The following is a 12,343-nucleotide window of genomic DNA, read 5'->3' on the forward strand; positions in this document are numbered from 1 at the left end:
TTAGCGGTAGACGTGTGAGTCCCGCCAAGTCCGCAGGCTGTACCTCCCTAGGGTATCGGGTGAGGGGACCGAATATCCCTCTGTGTGTGTTAAGCATTGTATAAGGAAATAATACAATAAACAGAGTGTGCCTCCTAAGAAGTCTGCTCGTCCTTACAACACTACAACTGGAGTCAGAAGTGGTTGGAAATTGAAACCAGAAGTTCAGCCCACGTGCGGAGCCAGAACGAAGATAACGCTGTATCACCTGCAAGCACCGCCAGCTCCGCTGAAAATGCTGCCGCGTTGACGGCCGCCCAGCCACCGGTTGAGCAGCCGGTCGCTCCCCCTGCCATGGGGGACGGACTCAGGGCAGCACATGGCCGTCTTGCTCAACGCCTACACGCCGCGGCCTCCATTCTCGAAGAGATCAACTTGGAGGTCGCGGGCAGGCCGAGTCAACCGCCGGCAGACGTTCCCGCCATCGGCCGGGGCGGACATTTTTATTTTCCCGCCGGGGAACCACGTGATCCCGCCGGAAGCGGAAGCCAGGGGCATCCTGGGAACGTGGGGGGCCAATCACAACCCGCAACGTCATCAGCACACGACGCTGCGAATTCAAATTCCTCAGCGGACGCCGCGTCATCACTGTACCGACACGGTACAGTAGACTCTATCGGCCGGGAAATCATCGATCTCCGGCTCGAGATGGTGCAATGGTGCAAGCTGAGGGGGAGACGACGTCCGCCCTCCAACAACGCCTGCCCATCTTCCGAGAATTCACATCTGAAGGGGGCGACTGGGCGGCGTTCCAGCGTCGTTTCCTGAGCCACCAAGAGATGGTGGGCTGGTCGGACGCCCAGGCGCTCCAAGCGCTACCGGCCACTCTGGACGACGATGCTCTCGCCTCGCTCCTCACCATCCCCAGGCACCAAACGGCGACTCTTCAATCGGCCCTCCGACGGATGTCCGACGTCTACGGGCCTCTATCCGACGTCCGCAGCCGATTTTACGACAGGCGACGCCGCCCTAAAGAGTCTCCGTTGGCATTCCGGACCGCTCTACTGGCGATGGCAAGAACGGGTTACCCTCGCATGGATGACGAGGCCATCGACGCCATTGTTCTCCAGAAGATACTGGAGCTGGTACGCGAGCTGCGCAGTGTCATCCAAGCGGTGGACGACGACAGTATGTGCTCGCCACGAGCCGCTCGGTGCATCCACGCACATCTGCTGCTCCACACGAAATCGACCATCGCCGCCTCGGCTTCGACGTCGGAGCCTGCCAGCAGGGACACTGAGTTCTCCCCCGACCGGGCCTTCATGGCGACCAGGTCAACGGGCCGGCAATCGTCCGACCACGCTGGTCGCCGCAACGACCAGCAGCGGGGACGGCCTTCTCCACGCGGCGACATAACGTGTTTCAACTGTGGCCGACGAGGCCACATCTCCTCTGACTGCCGTACGCCTCGATGACGCCCCTCCGCATCCCGGGGCCAGGACTACAGGACGTCCACAGCATCGCGGCAAAACCAGGCAAGTTGCGACGCCTCTCACGCTCGGCCCTCATTCACACCATACACACCGCAACGCACCATAAGAAGGGCTCGCGATTTGGCGTGTGATGGGGGGTATTCTGGCGTTTTTTCACAGCCACTCGGACCTGGGCAGTGGTCTGAGTTGGCCCATAGGGTAGTCGCGGCGACGGCAGGTTCGTCCGTGGTTGTCGGATCAATCGAGGGTGTGGAATTTCGCGTGTTGGTCGATACTGGTGCGTCGGCTACGATCATTTCGGATTTGATTTACAATATACTGTCCGTACGATGCCGCCCCTTGGAACGGGTTTCTATCCCGTGTTTCGCCGCTAATGGCAGTTCGCTGGGCATTATCGGGCAAATTCAGGCGCAAATTTCGATTGGAGACATTAAATTGGCAGGGCCTATTTTGGTCTCTTCTTCCCTCGCTGTGCCGTGTTGGAGCTTCCGAAGGAGGGGGTGATGTAGAGGTGTTAACTACGCGCTGTTGCGTAACCTGCATTGCCACCAGGGCAGTGCAGCATTACCCCTGGGTACAACGGTTGGGGTCAGTCGAGGTGTAACGGATCGTAGCCAGGGTTTGGTACGAACCAATCAGACGGTTCCACGTGGGAATGTATGATTGGTTCTATCTGGCCACGAAGGAGTATAAAACGGGTGACCCAACGGACCTCGGGGAGTTCTCTTCCTACACGAAGACAGAAGACTGGGCTGGAGCCTAGCAGGACCCTGGACCAGCCTTCCAGCCCTTCTAAGGGCTAAGGTTCGGCATACCCAGTGGTCAGGACCCACCGGGCCAGCAGTGGGTCAGATAGCCTCCCCTAGGTCCTAGCCGGAGGACTAGGATAGCGGTAGACGTGCGAGTCCCGCCAAGTCCGGAGGCTGTACCTCCCTAGGGTATCGGGTGAGGGGACCGAATATCCCTCTATGTGTGTTAAGCATTGTATATTGAATAATACAATAAACAGAGTGTGCCTCCTAAGAAGTCTGCTCGTCCTTACAACACTACATATATATGGATGGCCTCATCCATATGGATGACGTGATTGCTAAGCTCCAGGGTGATTTCAACAAACTACAACATCAGATTGTTGCTCTTAAACCAGTCCTGAATACCTCCAAAACCAAGGTGCTATGCTTCTCACCAGGACTAAAACAGGAAGTAAAATTTCCCCAATTATATTCCTTAAATAATCAAATGAAAAAAGTTAAGATCGATAAGTATCTTGGGGTCATATTTGATTCAAAACTGAATTTTCATGATCACATTGACTATATTGGTAAAAAGACAAAATAAAAATTGGTTTTCTGTATCCACACAAGCACTGCTTCCCTCCCTATGTTCCGCTTGGAATTGATAAAAGCTACCGTACTGCCATCGTATATAAATCAGCCCCCAGTACTTTACTGAAGAAGCTTGACTCAATGTATCACTCGACCTTTAAATTTGCATTGAACTGCCCATATAGGACCCACCACTTCGATCTCTACATTGGGTCAAACTTAACTTCTCTTAATGATCGACGGCTTGTGCATCAGATCTTATTCATCAGCAGACTACCTGTTGGATCTGCTCACTGTTTCGAAGAACAAATGTGATCAAAGGTCTTCGCTCATTTACTAGCTTCACATTCCTTATTGCCATACAAATACTGGAGAAAAGGCCTTTTCTATTGGTGCCCCCAGGGTCTGGAATGCCTTCGCCAATAAACTGCAACTTGGATCACTACTTGTGAGATCTTCACTCAAAACTGCTCTTAGAGAAGTTACACACCCCTAGCTGCCACTGCTATTCTGAATGGCCTGAAATCAAATGTATCATTCCGGATGACCGCTGCAAAGTATGATCTTGAGTTTTGATTATAGTGTGCTGATCTTTAAAGGTGTATTGAATTTTTTTGATTCTGCTCTTGTTAAATTTGAATCACAGTTCCTATGATCACTGTTACATTGTTTTTAAAGCTTTATTTTGGTGATTTTGCAAACTTCTTGGTTTAGCCATGTTTCTTTGTTGTAGCACAGAGTCAGCCTGATAGCTTTAATCTACATTGTCTTAAGGTTGTTATTGTTTGACTTGCATTCCACTGGGATTTTTACATACAGCTTGAAATAGTGTTTTTTTTCTGGAAGACTTTGCTGTTTTTTCCAGGATTTATCTGTTGCGTGTAGTCACTTTAAGATGTTTTCTTGTTCATGTTTTTGTTTTGTTGCAGATGCACCCGAGTCAAGAGCCGCATGACTCACAGGGTTATCTACTCATTGTTTTTTTCGGTAAAGTCACGTACGTAGAAATACAATAAAATTATATTAAAACAAAAAACAATCACGACGTTTCGATCACAACGCAAGCGATCTTCATCAGGTGTCGAGAACAAATCACGGAGGTAAATACAGCAAAAATATGAGAGACGAGAATTCAACAAACCTGAAAAAAACATTACGTGAAGCACATCCAGTCAGGCCAACAACACAGTTAGACACTTCCTGGCGGACCACGAATTTCAGAAGAGTGTTAAATTTCGTGTTCAACCTTTGGATTGCACATACCAGCATAGATAGAATGAAAAATACGAGGTACACGGTCAATAGAAATACATACACAAGTCCACCAAGAGGTAAGGAGGGAGGAAAGACGGACAGGGAGGCAGAGAGAGAGGGGGCAGCTCAAAAAAGGACCACCTCTTGTAAATACAAAACGGCAGCTCAAAGAAGGGCACATCTTACACATAATTACAACGGTGTTGTAATTACAACGGTGTTGTAATTATGTGTCACGTTTCGATCGCAATAAAAGCAAAGAAGATGGTGGCGGCGGCGTGTGAGTTGTGCTGCGTATAAACTGTGCGTGATGAGTGAGAATGAGGTGAGTGTGAGTGAGCTGTGTGAGTGAGCTGTGTGTGTGTTTAAATTGAGATTGGCGAGTGCAGGGGGGGGGGGGTTAAATCGTTTTACTCGGGTTTAATCGTGTGTTCTTTTTCCATATGTCCGGAATCATCACTTTCCTTCATCTCTTTCGTGTCAGTGTAAATGTACATGTCTCTATTCATTACGGTATTCATTACAATACAAATGAATGTTAATTTATTCTAATTGTAAGGTTTATTAACTACGTTTATTTAATGTTAATGAGTTTGAATCTGATTTAGGGCCTAGTCCATAAGCGGCTTGCCTAAAGCCCTCGGCTTTTTGATTATTATTTTAAATAGTTTGTAAATTTGTGTAAATTTATGCACAATACATCGTACTCAGGTCACCGGGTTCATAATGCAACAAGATACAAACACACGTATATTTATTCTAATTTAAGATTTATTCACTTTGTATATCGAGTTGAAATGTGATAAAGGCTTAGTCCGTCAGCACCTTGACTAAAGCACTCAGCTTTTGTATTGTTTTTTTTCTGTTTAATTTGTGTACATTCATGCACTTTCAAATATAAATGTGTCTATATTTATTATAATACAAATACAATATTTATTTAAATTTAGGGTTTTTTGTTTGTTTATTGAGTAAAAAAGTATCAAGACCTAAATTTTGATTTAAAGCTTTCGTGACGGCAGTGATTCATATTCTTGAGAGATTCGTTCATGAGGCTATCCACATATACAAACACAGAGACAATTTCAACCGAGAAGATGGATTCTGGCTTAGCAATCATTGGAAGGATTTGATAAACCATTTCGGGTCTTAATTGATTGTTCACGCTTACGGTGGCTTTCAGACAGCATACATTAATTTTTCGTCTCCCCCCTCCTCTTTTCCGAACATAGATGGACTCGTCCATCTAAACAAACTGTCAAATCGCTATCCGTGGTGCTAACGTTTAAAAATAAATCAATACAAACCGCCACTTCTTTCAAATGTTCTTGCCGTTGGTTTTCACACCTGATGATGACTGCTTGTGTTGCAGTCGAAACGTCGTGAGAATTTTATTGTTTTATATATATATTATTATTTTATTGTTTCCCTTCAACGTGACTTTTCCGAAAGAACCAAGAATATCAAGACCTAGTTCGCCAGCGCATCGTCTAAAGCCCTAGGCTTCAAGCTTTTCATATTGTGTATTTATTATCCTTCACGGTTTATGAATATGAGGAAGCCACTGGGGCAGATTGGAAAGATTTTATTTAGAACAGTTTTTTTGCGTATTTAGTTTATCCTTCACCCACACCTCCGATTATCGCGGTCGGCTGTGTACAGTGCGAAAGTTCAACGTAGGTCTGTGAGCTGCTCACACGAGATGGCCTGGTGACACCCAGGACGGGTCGTAGGCAGGACTCCCGGGACGTTAAAAAAAAGCGCAGATATTCAACTCAACACTCACAAAAACCCACACGCAAACGGTGACAACAAAAAACGCAATTTGCCACTGAGTGACGGTGACGTCACCACGACGCTTGCGCCAGGCTATGTGCACGACCCAGGTGCCACGGGTCGACTGACACACAACCACACTCAGACGAAGAACCCCATTTAGCCTTAACGTGCTTTTGGGGTAAGTGCTGTTCCCAAGCAGTATAAATGGGGGCCGCCATACCACAGGAGGAGGTGTGTGGGTAGCACCAGGCCCAGCTGCCTTTGTCTCCCGAGTCACAGGGAGCAGCATCCAGGGCCCTGCGGACCACTGTGGTCGTGGTGGTGAGAAGTGACGAGTCGCTCATGCTCGTGTGAAGTGCACGGAGAGTCTGTGGCGGAGTGCTTGAGAGAGCCACGGCAGAAGGACTACGACGCCATAGCGGAGGTGACGGTGGTGAAGAAGGGCTGGCTCTACAAGCGTGTTGCAAGCATATGACTCGGGCGATGAGAAATCAGGCACACAGGCCAACAAAGAGGGAACTGCAGACCACGCTCTGCTCGCTGTCCTACAAACCTGAGGATATGAGCACATGCAACGACCTGATCGGCAAGCACGGAGCCGCTCTCCAGCGCTCGCTCAACGACCTGGAAAACCTTAAGCTGCAGCCCGAGTGCAGCGAGAAGCTAAAGACCATCAATGAGCGTGCCACCCTCTTCCGCGTCAACTCCAATGCTGTGACCAATAGTGATCTCTTGCTCGGATGTCACATTGAGGGCGGTGCTCATCTCCAAAAACTCTAGCACACGGACGAGAAGCCGTGCATGTGTGACGAGTGCGGCAAGACATTTCTCGTGCTCGGCCTACAAGTATATATATTTTATTTGCTTGTGTGTTAAACTGTGTGATATTTTAAATATGCCAATTATCCTGCTGTGTATCCTACTGCTGTCCCTCCCGGCCATATCTCGTGCCACACTCAAGTCGACAAACGGCTACTCTCGTTACTTCGCGTCCATACTTGTTGCTCAATTTGCCACTACACCTGCTAATTAAACAGCTTATAGAAACTTCTACACTCCATCATTGTATCATTTTAAACCCTATCTTTGTCCCATTACTTCACCAGCACTCCTTCCAAACTTAATTCTGCTCTCAAAAATATCACCATCTGCAAGCTGCTATGATTTGTCTAAGGTTCGTCGCTCTTCATCCTTTCACAGAAAATACTTGTGCAAACTATTAATTCTACTTTTCTTATGTCTGGGTGGTATTGAGCTTCATCCTGGCCCAAATGTAAAGAACTAGTATAATTCTGTAGATTTTTCTGGCAGAAAAGGTGTTGGTGTTCTACATGTCAACATCAGAGGACTTGTGATTAAATTAAGTCAACTAAAACTAGAAGTGACAAATCTGGACCCAGACATTTGTGCCTAACAGACAAATTTCTCACTCCTGCCGTAAATGACTAGCAGATTATGATTGACATCTACAACCTTTTTTTGGTTTGACCGAGGGTCTAAAGGAGGTGGAATTGCAATCAATGTTCGTAATACTATTGCATGTTCACCAACTCATTCCTTGTTTGAAAATGTTGCTTTTAAGGTCTGGCTCTCAGAATAACTCTCCCAAATAATCAACAGATATTGGTAGTGTGCTGCTATAGACCGCCTAGTGGTAAGGATGTTGAAGTTGCATCTGCACTGAGGGAGCTTCTTTGGGGCCTCCATAAACGTGAAATAGTTTTAGTGGGTGATCTAAGATTTGGCTAAACCCACCAGCCGTGGCCACAAATTTTGCAGATGAATTTAACCTATTTCAATCAATAAATTTCCCCACAAGACCCAACCTAAAACATCCGGGACAGTCATCTCTGCTTGATGTCCTATTGACAAATGCCCCTCACAATTTCGCACTGATTGGTGTTCCGGGTAATAACCTTAGTGATCACTCCTTCATATTTGGGGTGAGATCATCAGCCAGACCCAAAGCCCCCCTAAATTGGTTGAGAAGCACTCCATGAGGCACTTCAGCATTCAGGCATTTACTAATGATGTGCTTTACTCGGATATTGACAAGGTCTGTGATATCCTCAACCTGACTATGGCTTGGGAGATCTTCAGGTACACGTTTCTCCAAATTCTTAACAAACATGCTTCGTAGGTTAGATTTAAAACTAAAGGCAACCGCCCACCATGGTTTGATTCTTTGAATACTAAGCTCATGAAAGCTATGGACAAGGCTTGGGCATGTGTTAAGAAAAGTAATTTGGTCAATGACTGGCTAGAATACAGGATTTTAAGGAATAGATGCGTCAAAAAAATACGGCATGCAAAAAATGCTTACTTTTCCTCCACTCTCCTGGAATCACATGGAAATTCCAGGATCTTCTGGAAAACAATCAAATGTATCGAAAAGGCATCCAAAACAGATAATCTGCCCATTGAGCTTAACCAAAATGGGGACTATTTTTCAGAGCCCCAAAAAATAGTTGACAATTTTAACCTTCATTTTTCTGAAGCTAGTGACCTTTTTGATAATAAATTGGGAGTCACCCCTGCGCATGCAAATTCCTACAACCCTCTCCAAACATTAAACGAATTTGGTTTCCAGCCAATCCACGAAAGTAATGTTCTGAAACAACTGTCCTACCTCAAAGGGTCCTCCCCTACCGGAGCAGATAGTATTCCCGTTTTTGCTCTGCTAACTGTTGATCACCTAATATACAAACCTATAGCCCATATTTTCAACCTGTCCATCACTGAAGCATCAGTACTTTTAGAATGGAAACATTCCTATGTTCGTCCACTTCACAAAGGGGGCCCTAAATATGATCCAAATAACTACCGACCTATCTCAATTTTGTCCCCATTGATGAAAAATTTTGAAAAATTATAACTACCAGATTAGCAGTTTCCTGTCCAACAACAATCTATTACATCAAAAACAATCTGGTTTCCGAAAAAAATACAGCACCACATCTGCTGCATTAAACACTCTGAATCACATTTACAGTAGCCTTGATAAAAATCAGTACTGCGCCAGTCTTTTTCTTGACTTGTCCAAAGCCTTTGATACAGTGGACCACAACATCCTGCTTAGTAAACTAAGTTGCCTCCGTTTCTCCAAGCATGCAGTAGAATGGTAAAAAAAAAATTACCTCTCTTCTCGCATCCAAACTGTATTCACAGATGGTTGGAGGTCACTGTTAAGATAACAAAATGGATTCCACAGGGTTCCATCCCCGGCCCTCTCTTGTTTTCTCTTCATGTCAAAGACTTGGGCACTGACCTACATCATTCCAGGGTAAATCTTTTTGCAGATGACACGATACTGATTACTACTGGCCGCTCTCCGGATGACGTGATGGCTAAGCTCCAGGGTGATTTCAACAAACTGCAATATCAGCTAGTTGCTCTTAAACTAGTCCTGAATACCTCCAAAACCAAGGTGCTTTGCTTCTCACCAGGACTAAAGCAATAAGTAATTTTTCCCCAATTACATTCCTTAAATAATGATAAAATGGAGCGAGTCAAGATCTATAAGTATCTTGGGGTCATCCTTGATTCAAAACTGAATTTTGAAGATCACATTGATTATATTGGTAAAAAGACAAAAAATTATGTATCGACACAAGCACTGCTTCCCCCCTATGTTCCGTTTGGCATTGATAAAAGCTACCATACTGCCTCTACTTGATTACTGTGACATCGTATATAAATCAGCCCCCAGTACTGTACTGAAGAAGCTTGACTCAATTTATCACTCGGCCTTAAGATATGCATTGAACTGCCCATATAGGTTTCGATTTAAAGCTTTCGTGACTGCAATGATTCATCTTCTTTGGTTCTTTCGGTAAAATCACGTAGAATGATAATAAAATAATAAATTGATAAAATAAAATAACACAATAATATTCTCACGACGTTTCGGCCACAACACAAGCGGCCTTCATCAGGTGAAGGGGGCGAGACTGTCTGGTAGGACAGCGCTGGAGTGAAAGAGCCACGTTCAGATACGGCCTTTAAGCTGTGTGAGAGGAACAAAGCGCCTTGACAAAGGAATTAGCATATAATTTAGCATTGAAATGGCTGAATGATTAGCTTGTGACTGGTCACAGAAATAGCTATGTTAAAAGTTAAAGCATACACACCCGCAGAGGCACCCATTGTTAAAGCAATTAGCATAGAATTTAGCATTGAAATAGCTAAGTTAAGGCATACACATCCGCAGAGGCACCCCTTGACAATGGAATTAGCATAGAATTTAGCATTGAGATAGCTGAGTGATTAGCTTGTACCTGCTGCAGAAATAGAGCTTGTACCTGCTGCAGAAATAGCTACGTTAAAGTCAGAGCATACACATTTACCGAGGCCCTTAGTTCCTTTGTCAAGGCGCTTTGTTCCTCTCACACAGCTTAAAGGCCGTATCTGAACGTGGCTCTTTCACTCCAGCGCTGTCCTACCAGACAGTCTCGCCCCCTTCACCTGATGAAGGCCGCTTGTGTTGTGGCCGAAACGTCGTGAGAATATTATTGTGTTATTTTATTTTATCAATTTATTATTTTATTATCATTCTACCTGACTTTACCGAAAGAACCAAAGAAGATGCCCATATAGGACCCACAACTGTGATCTCTACATTGGGTCAAACTTAACATCTCTTAATGTTCCACAGCTTGTGCATCAAATCTTATTTATTCACGATGTACTTACAAAAAAATCCGCAGACTACCTGCTGGAACTCCTCTCTGTTTCGAAGAACAAATGTGACCTCATTTACTAGCTTCACATTCCTTATTGCCATACAGATACTGGAGGAAAGGCCTTTGCTATTGATGCCCCCAGGATCTGGAATGCTATCGCCAATAAACTGCAACTTGGATCACTACCTGTGAGATCTTCACTCAAAACTGCTCTCGAGGAGTTGTACACCCCTAGCTGCCACTGCTATTCAGTGGCCTGAAATCAAATGTTTCGCTCCGGATGACCGCTGCAACGTATGATCTTGTGTTTTGATTATAGTGTGCTGATCTTAAAGGCGCATTGAAAAATGTTGATACTCCTACTGATACTCCTGTTATGGAGTGATTCGTGCAGCCAGCTATAGCTGCAAAGTTTGGTAGTACATGATATGTATATCGTTTATTGTCAAATTTCAATCACAGTTCCTATGATAACTATTACATTGCTTTTATAGCTATATTTTGGTGATTTCTAAAACTTTTTGGTTTAGCCTTATTTGTTTCTTGTAGTGCAGAGTTAGATTGTCTTATGGTTGTTATTGTTTGACTTGCATCCCACTGAGAATTTTGCACTTTAAGATGTTTCTTGTTCATGTTTTTTTGTTTTGTTGCGGTTGCACACGAGTCAAGAGCCGCATGGCTCACATGGTTATACCTAATAAGTGAAACTGAAAACTGAAAAACATAGCCTGGAATAAGCGTCGTGGTGACGTCACCGCCACTTAGTGGCGAATGGCAGTTGCTGTGTCTTCTTGCTAACATGAGTTAGCAGCTTCCGAGGTGCTGCGTTCCTTGTATCGAAAATACCTCAGGTCCCCAACAGGGGCGCTGGGTCGGCGTGTGTTGAACACGGTGTTCTCGGCTGTTTTGTCAGTCTCTCTCCACCGCTGGGGTGGTTGCCGAGTCGGCACGCTGGTCACTCTGTCGGCGGTGCCTGTACTGGCAGGTGTTGGATATATAAGGCTTTTCCAAAATTGATATTAACAATAATATTTGCCATTATATATATCACATTTTTTAACAAACGAAAAAAATGTAATTCATAAAACCCGTAAGCCAGGCACACGAAAAGCCAGATGTCGATCATAAACAGGCCATAAATATATAAAGAAATAATAAAACTCTCAAGGCGAGGATGTTAACAGCTATCCGCGAAAATCTCCAGATGGACAGGAGTTGATGTGCCCCTAAAAGAAGGGTCACCCAGAGGCGAGCCTCACAGGCAGACACGGAGGCGCAGCCAGTTAAACCAATTTTTCTTATTTGCCATTAAAACAATGGTCAAAATTTAAAAGGCAACAACAAGAATAATATAAAATTAGCGGTCCTAACGCTCACTCCAATTAAGAACAGACCACCAGACACATCAGTGAATCATTATCCAATTATTAATTCGAGATCAAATGATTTTCACTTTTACTGTTAAATCACAAACTTGGGGACAAAATACAGTCACATCAAAGGTTTTCGAGAAGGAATGAGACAACGGGCAAACTTGCTAAAGAGTTTAAACTATCCCAAGGAACCCCGACCACCTTTGTCTCTCCCGCAGAGCGCGAGAGGAATTTCACGCCAGGGCAAACAGATCGTTATCGCAGGAGCCATCTGCCCGCACACAGGCTTAATAATGGCCCCACCCCACAACCACGCCAGCGTAAGCCAGGCGAACGAGTTTTAAGTTAAAAAGAAATCGCAATACATCTATATGGTGATAAGACAGAATGACGAAAATAAATAAACTAAGAGCCAAGGTAACGGGGTGGATCAAACTAGTTGAATATAAAATCGAAAT

Source organism: Petromyzon marinus, chromosome 71 (assembly GCF_048934315.1).
Source record: "Petromyzon marinus isolate PM22_M1 ecotype Great Lakes invasive population chromosome 71, UKy_Petmar_22M1.pri1.0, whole genome shotgun sequence".
In the NCBI taxonomy this organism is placed as follows: Eukaryota; Metazoa; Chordata; class Hyperoartia; order Petromyzontiformes; family Petromyzontidae; genus Petromyzon; species Petromyzon marinus.